Below are 9,622 nucleotides of genomic sequence, written 5' to 3'. Positions count from 1 at the left end.
ATAAGGCAGTGGGCACAAAGGAAGATTCCAGGATGGTGGTAGTGTTCTATATATTGATCTGTATGGTAGTTACAAGGGTATATGTATTTTGTGAGAATCCATCAAGCTGTCTACTTAGAATTTGTATACTTTTTGTTATTATGTCACATTTCAATGACATTTATTAAAGAAATAATAAGATGGGAACATGAAAGATCTACCCATGCACAAATAATTATTGAGCCCTTACTCTCACAAGGCACTGTTAGCCATTCTCTAGTTAATTACTTATTATTGTACCAAATTTGTCAGACTTTTGGGAAAGGGATCTTAGTTTTCATAAGGTGGCAGTACGTTTATTATTCAGAGGACAGAGACTTAATGCTAAGCCTGTCCTCCCATCTGTGGCTTAATAAACAGGGAATGATGGTAGAGGCTCTTCAAGATAAATATCCTTCTTAGGTGCTAGAATTTCTCAAAACCTACTCAACCTCCTAGCAAATACTTTCCTTCAGCCTGTCTGAATGGGACGTCTTTATTAGAAATATAATCAATAAAAATAGATGGTAAATGATTGCAGGGAAATGTATGATCTTAATACAAAATATTTTAAATTATAGTTTATCGAGAGTATGCTAGGTTACAAAAAGATATCACATTTCCTCAATTGGCTTAAATCTTTTTGCCTATTAATAGGCCAGTTATATCCATTAAGTTTCATCTTCTAGGAAACAACCTGACATGGTGGGGATCTTTTAAACCAAGAGATATGCAGAGCAGTTCATTAAAACCACCCTCGATTAAAGTCAGACTGCGTAAGGCCAAATTATCTTAAATATAGCATGTTTTAGTGTTATTTCTTCATCTTTTTATGTGAATATTTGTAGAGACCCATAAGGTGTGTATTACAGTGTCAAGAGCATTTGCTCCCTAAACCAAGATTAAGGTCACAATAGAACCAAAACTCAGACGGATGGCAGGGGGCACTGGGAACAGAAATGACTCTGGAAAATACTCAGGGAAATAAGAAACCTAGAGCTTAACGCAAACCATAAAGCACAGCTTTCTAATTCTGAGATGATAGTGGGGAACATCTGTTTACCAGTTAAGTACACTGCCATTTACATGAGGGAGTACATTTAATGGACGAAGCATTAAGATCACTGAAGGGTGACATGTTTTGTTTGCAGTAATGTATGACTGCACAGCCTTCCCAGCCAGCACTCAAGTCCAACATAACTGAGTAGCCCTGTGAGCTCCTTCCCATTACATCAAATTCTTGCTGTTGAAATCCTGTGCCTGGCAAATAAAGCCAAGCTGCTTTGGATAGTCCATGTTGTGAATTCCAGGACTGTAGTGCATGCAAAAGATTCTCCTTGCAGATATCTAATGCTGAGGAGCCACAGAATCTAAAACCATGAAAACTAATAGTCTAATGACTTTGAATTTTTATGGTCATTTCAATCATTATTTAAGAGATAGAACTAGAGAGAACTTTCCTAAACACCTTGACTAATAAATCATCAGTGTTTAAACAACAATTACATTATGAAATGGAAATTAGCTGTTATAATCAAGCCATACGGTTAATATAATTGAGTGGTTCATATTTTTAAGAAGATGGAAAGCACAATCCAAAGAATAACTGAATAGATTTCACAAAATTAACTAGAGATAAGTCGTATTTTGTTGGATGGACAGGTTGGAGTTTTTTACATTAAAAAGAGAGAAAAAAAATCTTTTGATTCAGTGATTCTAAATAGAAACTGATTAAAAAGTTTGTTGCTTTAACTTGAAAACCTCTAAAACAAAATGGAAAGTAGCACACGTATATGCAATAGATACACATATATATGGGGCAAAGAGACATTAAATTAAGAAATTGTACAAGTATTGACTTATATAATTGACAGAATGAGAAAAAATGATCTGGGTTCTCTCTCCATTAAAAAAATGTATTTCAGCATATTTGGAGTAACTGCAATTACATCATGTTTCTACCATGTTTTATTCACAGCCCTCCTTCTAAAACATGACAGTTTTCTAGGTTGATACTGAAAAAACTAAAATCTGCTTACAGGAAAGCATCCCCAGGCTTGATGGAGACATGACTTGAGTTTTAAAGATGGAAACTGGGCACATTGTCCCTTCTCATAACCAAGCATCCTGAACTCCCTGAAACTCATTTTAGGCTGCATGTCTAAGCTGAACTTTTTCTTCTGTATATTCCCCCCCACAAAAAAAAAGCCCTAATTAATCTGCAGTAGAAATATCCATCCTTTGGAGTTTCTACTCTTTGTTTAGGTTCTGTTTTAGAGTGTCTGTTACTGTTTTTGGTGCATTATTAGCTCTATCCTCCTGTATTGCCAGTGCCAAATGCTTCAACATGTATCATTTCCTTAAACTTTCAGAAAGTTTCATTCAAGAAGGCATTATTACCATCATCCTCATTTTATAGATGAAGAAATCAGGAATCAGAAAGTTAGAGGATTTGCCCATGTAGAGTTTCAGAGACCAGAAGACAGGTCATGTGTCTCTCACTTCTAAGCCCTCATATTTTCACTAGGCCATATGCAAAAAGAAATGTGTTCATTACCTTGAAATGGGTTTCTGGAAAGTGGAGGTGGTTAATGATACCTTAATTTAAAAATTAAAAAAAAAGATAAATCCTTTCACAGCAAACAGGGACCTTGGGTTATAAAAGTAAAAATGAATTCTCAAATCATTTCAGCTTCCTGGCTTTTTTAAGTCCTGTGGCTTATCTGTGCCCACTCACTTCTCTGTAGTGCTTAGTAACTTGATCCTGAGTCCCCTACCCATCTCATACTGCCTGTGTGAGAGCACTGGAGAGAGAGAAGTTTGGGTTTCTCCTGATGTGTACATAAATGTAAATGGCATTTATGGAACACCTCCTAAGAGCAAGGTACTGCTTTCTCTTTGACATGAGACAATTCATTTATTCCTTACAATCCATATATAGGTAGAAATATTATTTATCCTCATTATCCAGAGAGGGACAGTGAGGTGCAGAAAGGTTAAGTAACTTGCTCGACTTCTCACAGTAAATAAATAACTCAGTTGGTGGTATCACAGCAAATACATAACTTACATTTGGGCCAGGTACCTGTGGGGCCACCCTCACCTGGTAGGCTCCACCCCCATTCCCAGGCCCACGCTGCTTCACTAGAGCGCTCCTTAGTGTTGGCTTGGTCCTGATACAAAGATCTCAAGGCAGCCACTCACTAATGTTGGGGCGAGAGGCCGAGGGGGGAAGAGAGGTTGGGATTTGCCTTCCCGGGGCAGACTCTCAGAGCTTCCATAGTTCAAGTCCTCATTTACTAATGAATTTCAGAAAAGCAGTTAGAAAACCTGGGCGTCACCACCATCCCCACTCCTGCCAAGCCTCCGCCACGTGGTCCCGGGCGCAGGTGGGCACATCTGCCCTCCCGAGACAATGGTGGTCCCTGGGGGTTTGTGGAGCCTACGCCTGCCCAGGAGAAACCAGCCTCCTCTAAACATCGGCAGCGGGTGGTAGAAAAGGCCCCTCCAGGGTCCCAGCCCTTTGAAAAGGTGCGTCCCTCCCCTTTCTCGCTCTCCCCAGACCGACGGCCGGAAAGTCCACTTCAAAGGCGCACCCCTTTTCAGGAAATCTCCGGGTGCTTCCTCGAGGCCCTGGGGGAAGCTTTTGTAGCCGCCTGCCCCTGATCCCGGAAAACAGACTGGCTGGGCGGACGGGCGGCGGGTCCACCGCGAGGGCAACCCTGCAGGCTCTGCGAGCCTTGTTCGCGGTGGGTCCAGCCCCACACGGCACTGCACTCCGGCCACGCCGAGGTGGTTGCTGAGGCCCTGTCCCCCTCCCCTTCTCAGGCCCTCGCCGCGCAACTGACGCTACCCGGAGGCTGAGGAAGGCGGAAAGTCCAGGGACAGGTCCCAGGTCTGTGGGTCCCGTGCTGCTCCCAACACGCCTTCAGCTAGAGAACCCCACCTTGAAATCCCTCTTTTTTTCTCAGATAGGGGCGCTTCTGCCACTTTCTTCAACTTTTTTCTTCAAAGGAAAAAGAAAACCAGAACCGAAGGTGGTTGTGGGCCTCGGAGTGACCACGGGACCAAAAGCCAACATTTATTTTCCTTTACTTACTCTTTGAAAATTTGTCTAGCCTTAAATGCCACTATCGCCCAGAACAGGGTTGTGCAAGGGCCCGAAGCCCTCGGCGATTTTTTGCCAGGGTCTGAGTGTGGAAGCCTGTGTGTGGAAGAGGCCAGCCAGGGTGGCCCTTCTTGGCGTCGGGAGCACTTAGCACTTGAATTGGGCCCACGGTTTTGTCCCCTTACTGGGCCTGCGAGGCAGTGGCAGGCCAGGCTTGCCTGGCTGGGGATGGTGACGGCGCCCTGGCCAGGCTCTCCTCTCCGCATTACGGTGCCTGAGAGGCCGCTGCTCCTGCGGGGCTGCGCTTGCCTGGCGGCCGGGTGGAGCTCCAGCAGGGTTACCCGAGCACACCAGTGGGGAAATGGAGGGTCGTCTGGGGACTCTCTAAGGGAGACTAGCCATTTTTTAGGGGCCTCTGTTCCTTCTCCACCCGCCAGCTGCCCCTGCCTCTAGTCCCCAAAAACCGTACGTGCCCCTGCGCGCTGGGGAAAGCTTAGGGTTGCACGGCGAGCGAAGGATAGAGGTCAGGGAGGCGACCAGTTACACAGAAGAGGCGGATGGAACTCCGGGACCAGGGGTACAACCGCCACTTTTCAGTTGCCAATGCACAGAGTTCATCTGTGTCCAATCTCCATGCTGAGCGCCCAAATCCCTGGCAAGTAAGACTTGGGTAAGGCCAGCAAGGACCAAGTCTGTTGGAGGTTTTCAAGAGCCTCCTAAGGAGGGCAGATATAGACAGTCTCTTTTCCATTAGGGGAAACTAAGGTTTCAAAGAAGCACCAAGATCCTTCAGCCTGCACTCTGGGCACGGACAGTGGCTCTAGGCCCCTAGATTAGTCGCCCCGCCTCATCTGCACCCTCCCGGTTCCCTACAAGTCCGAACCAACTGCTGGCTCCCAAGGTCAGGATTTTAGGGGTCCGCTTTTTCGGATCTCCCAGGATTCTTCCTGGTGGATTGGGCAGCCAGGTTTCCTGCCGGGCTCGCCCAGCGTCCAGCACCTCAGGCCACATGCTTTAAGATCGTCATTCCGCTTGATACGAGGACCTCTTGGTGAACGGTTGTCTACCTGTAGCAGGTCGGGTTCACACATCTGCTACTTGCCTTGCGCCTTCGCCCAGCACAGCCCCAGTCCTTCCCGTGAATTTCAAAAGTGGCAATGGAGGTTCAGACAGGAAACAGGCGTGAGGAGCTCACACACTTGAGCTTGCCCTAGCCCTACCTCCCACGAGCGGGCTCCCTCTCGCTTGCCTGGGCCAGGGATAGAAGGAACAATAACTACAATGGCCACCATTTATTGAACGTGCCAGGCAACCTTTAAAAGGTTTTATTGTTGGGCCGGGCGCGGTGGCTCACGCCTGTAATCCCAGCACTTTGGGAGGCCGAGGCGGGTGGATCACAAAGTCAAGAGATCGAGACCATCCTGGTCAACATGGTGAAACCCCGTCTCTACTAAAAATACAAAAAAAAAAATTAGCTGGGCATGGTGGCGCTTGCCTGTAATCCCAGCTACTCGGGAGGCTGAAGCAAAATTGCTTGTACCCAGGAGGCGGAGGTTGCGGTGAGCTGAGATCGCGCCATTGCACTCCAGCCTGGGTAACAAGAGCAAAACTCCGTCTCAAAAAAAAAAAAAAAAAGTTTTATTGTTTTGTGTGAGCCTTACAACAACCCAATAAAATAGCTACTATTATGCCCATTTTGCAGATGAGAAAACATGCAGAGAGATTAATTGATCGATTACTTGAACCCCAGTCGGGAAGAGCCCAACATCTCACTGCTTTCATTTTGGACGGTGGGAAGTGCAGTGTGTTGAAGAGAGGCAAAATGCAGCCTACGGGGCTCAACTGGGCTCCTGACCCTTCTCATCCCTGACGTCACCTAGCATAGGAGCTCTGCTTGAGGTTTTCCAGGGCTCCTGCTGGGAGCGTGGGAGGAAGAGGGTAGAAGACAGGACTGACTGAGGACCTTGAGCCGAGGAACAAACTCGTCTCATCTGGATTCCAAATGTTTTAGCTGTGTGACCTTGGGCAACTTGCTTAACCACTCTCACTTCTGTTTTCTCAGTTATAAAATTAGAATCATAATGCACGAGGCAGACAGAAAACTCTTAAGAGCATTCTGATGATTAAATAAAGAGAATTTATTTTTCTTGTCTTCCTCTATTGGTTTCCCCATGCCTAGCACAGTGCCCCAGACACAGCGAATGCAAAATAAGGTATTTTCCTTCCTTTCAGCTTCTTCCAAAAGAGCACTGGCTGCAGAGCACCTCCCACCCTGTCCTAAACCACTGCCTGACTCTGTGCAGGCACAGATGGGAGCAGAATATCTGCCCCTTCTGTCTCTTCTCCCTCTACCTCAAGCTCTGGGCACAGGCATTTGGTAGACTGGTCTCGGCCTCTGGGACTCAGAGGGCAGCAGGCAAGGATGAATGAGCTTAGAAGAGGGAGGGAGCAAGACCAGGTCCTCACACTCCTTCCTAGTGTTGGGAACAACTAATTCACACAACTTACTCTACTGTCAGGCCCTAGTGTAAGCTTTAAACACACTGTATTAACTCAATTTTCCTGAGAATCCACTGCAGGAGGGCTTACTATTCTTATTTTAGGGATGAAGAAACTGAGGAAGAAAGCAACATGATTATGGTCTTGCTACAAATGAGTGGCTGAGTGGAGATTTAAACCACAAATCTATACAACCTCTCACACTTGAAAAGTGTGAGTGGCAGAGGCACCCTTAGCAAGAACAGAAGGACAGTTAGAACATGAGTCTGCAAGATTTCCCCCAGGCTCCCTAAGGTCTGGAGGCCTACAGGTAACCAAGCCCTGCTTGTCCAGCTTTGCTTCAGCAGCTCCATCCTTGTGGTATCCTTGAGCCTGGACCTTGAAGTAGTCACCTTACACACCCCTGAAGTCTTGGACCTTGTCCTGAGTGTAAGATTGACACCAACCCTATTCCACCTCTGCCTCAGTTCCCTGCCCCCTGCACAACCTCTGTGCTGTCTCCATCATCAGTCTGTCACTCGCACTATTCTGTGACCGTCCTTCCTCGTGGCCTCTCTGGGTCTGAGTTCTTTCACTCTGTGCACATGGCTCTTTTGTTTGTTGGTTGGTTGGTTGTTTTTTCTCTGCTTGGATATTCGGCTGAATTCCCAAAAAACCTCTGCCCCACCCCCACCTCCATCTCGTTTTTTCTCCTCTGGAGACCCTGCAGGGCACAGGGACTAGAGCTACCTCCAGGCCATTGCTTTCACATTTGTTGTGGGGTTTGTTTCTTGGTGGATCCAGAGGTTGTGAAGAGTTCTGGGTTCTGGATGATTGATGTGAGCAGAACCTGGCCCCGGGAGAAACCAGTGCCCTACAACCCCAGTTTCTTGATCACCATCTTTCCCAGCACTGCAGCTGCACAGGAAACACCAAGCAGCCAGATCCTGAGAGTGGGGCACTGCCTCAGGGCCACCCCTCCATTCCCTGCCTTCTAATCAGGGTGGCAGTTGAGGCAGAAGTTTTCTGTCAGAGACTTTCCTCCCCACCCCCCCACCCCCACCCCCAGGAATCAAATCTCTACAGCCTTGATGGCAGAATCCAAGCCCACCCTCCCAGCAGCAGCCCTGGGCTCTTCAGGAGCTTTTGGCTTCTCCATCCCGGTAATTTATTTGCCCAGTCAAGCATTTATTGAGTCTAAACTCTGCTCCAGGCACCGGAGATCCCTAGCTAAAGCTAATCACTTGCCCTTGCAGGTGATAGGTGAATGCAGGAGTCTCTGAAGGGGAGTGGGAAGATATCCAGGAAGACGGCTGAGGAGCTGACCCCAAGGAGTTGGGGACTGAGAAGCCGATGGGGACGTTCATGAATGGCCCTTTGGATCTCGATTCCACGCGTACTCTCTCAGGACAGCCTAGTAGGGAGAGGCAGTGGAGGGTTGGAAACCTGCCTGAGCTATTCCTGAGCTGTTCCCAAGAGTGGTGTGAAGCCACCTCACACAGCCCTTGTAGTCTCCCGCAATTTGGCTAGCAAAGCTATGTCGGTGGATGCATTCAGAGGTGGTCCGCTCCGGAGAAGGACAGATGTAGCCAGCCCCTCACCACTGCTAAGCCCACAGCATCTGAGTGGGGAGAATCAGTTTTTCCAAAGCACTAACCTGCCCCCCACCCCCCAACTAGGAGTCGAGAAGTTTTGGCCTAATGCATGAGGTTGGGGAGCGATAGTGCAGGCGAAAACCGGGCACTACCAGTCGCTGCGGAGATTGCAGCCTTTAAGCTTTTTTTTTTTTTTTTTTTTTTTCTGTCTTATTCGCTTCTCTCCTCCATTGAGCCCTTTTGGAAACCGCAGGGAACACGCTCCTCGTGTTGGAGCGGGAGGCGGCGAGCAGTTCCTGGCGCCTCCGGCCGCTGGATCCTCCCGCCCCGCGTCTGGGCGGAGGAGGAGGGGAACTCGGTCGCGCGTCCCCCTGCGACAGTTCTGAAGGCTCGAGTCCCTGCGGAGCGTAGACACCAGCGGTCTTCTCCTGCCCCCGGCGTTACACCCTGTTCGGCTGGGCCGGGGAGACCCCTCGCTGCCATTGCAGAAAGACTGGGGCCAGCCCTAAGGGCCCTCTCGCCTTGGGGGTCCCGCCTCGGGTGCGGAATTAGGGAAGGAGCGTGTCCGGGTGTGCATCTCCAGGCTGCGGAGCTCTGGGGCACGAAAGCCAGGGCCGAACCGAGAAAGCAGAAGTGTACGGGTGCGAAGCGACCACCCGGCCAGCAGCCCACAGAACTGACCCGCCCAAAGTGGGGAAAGACCTGCCTGGGAGAGGCCCTAATATGGGGTCGGGGTTGCAGATGAGATATCTGAGGCCAAGCCCTGCCCTCCTGTAGCTTCCACTCCAGAGTTGAACCTGGGCTAACTCTTCTACAAAAAGCTGCCAAACCGAGCAGAATATCCGCAGAGATTCGCCAACTGTCTTGGCATGAAGGTAGAAACAACGGGTCACCGCCGCCTTGAATCAACTCCCGCCAAAGGACTCATTAAATCCCCCTCCAGAGCCCCCATCCCCGGACTAAGTAAGTCATCTGTTGGTCTGGCCTGGAGGAACCAAGGATCTCAGGAGGCTGCCTGTGTGCCTACTTGGCTCCCGCCGGGAGTCCCCCAGTGGGCGAACGCTGGGCCGAGCACGGTGTCTCCCTGGCGAGCACCCAAGGCTAGCTTTGAGGTGGCAGTTAATTACTAGACAGGAAAGCCGAAACCCCAGAGCTAGTGTCTGAGCTGACAGGGTTTCCTTCTCAGCCTCGGGCGGTCAGACTATTCCTAACAACTTCTCCCAAGGAGGTGGGTCCCTGTTTATCAACCAGCGCACCCCGTCGGCCCTTTTCTTTGGTAAACACTCTTTAAACAAACAGTCCATCCTCTCTGTTACTGCCAAAGCTGCTCAGAGCTTTAATAAAAGCCCAGGGAAGATCAGAACCCGCGTCCAAGGCTGCTGCTTAATCCAATGAAGGCAATTTCCGAGGATAATTGCGAACA

The sequence above is a fragment of the Callithrix jacchus genome, chromosome 6, assembly GCF_049354715.1.
Source record: "Callithrix jacchus isolate 240 chromosome 6, calJac240_pri, whole genome shotgun sequence".
NCBI classification, from domain to species: Eukaryota; Metazoa; Chordata; class Mammalia; order Primates; family Cebidae; genus Callithrix; species Callithrix jacchus.
This window is presented reverse-complemented; position numbering follows the sequence as displayed.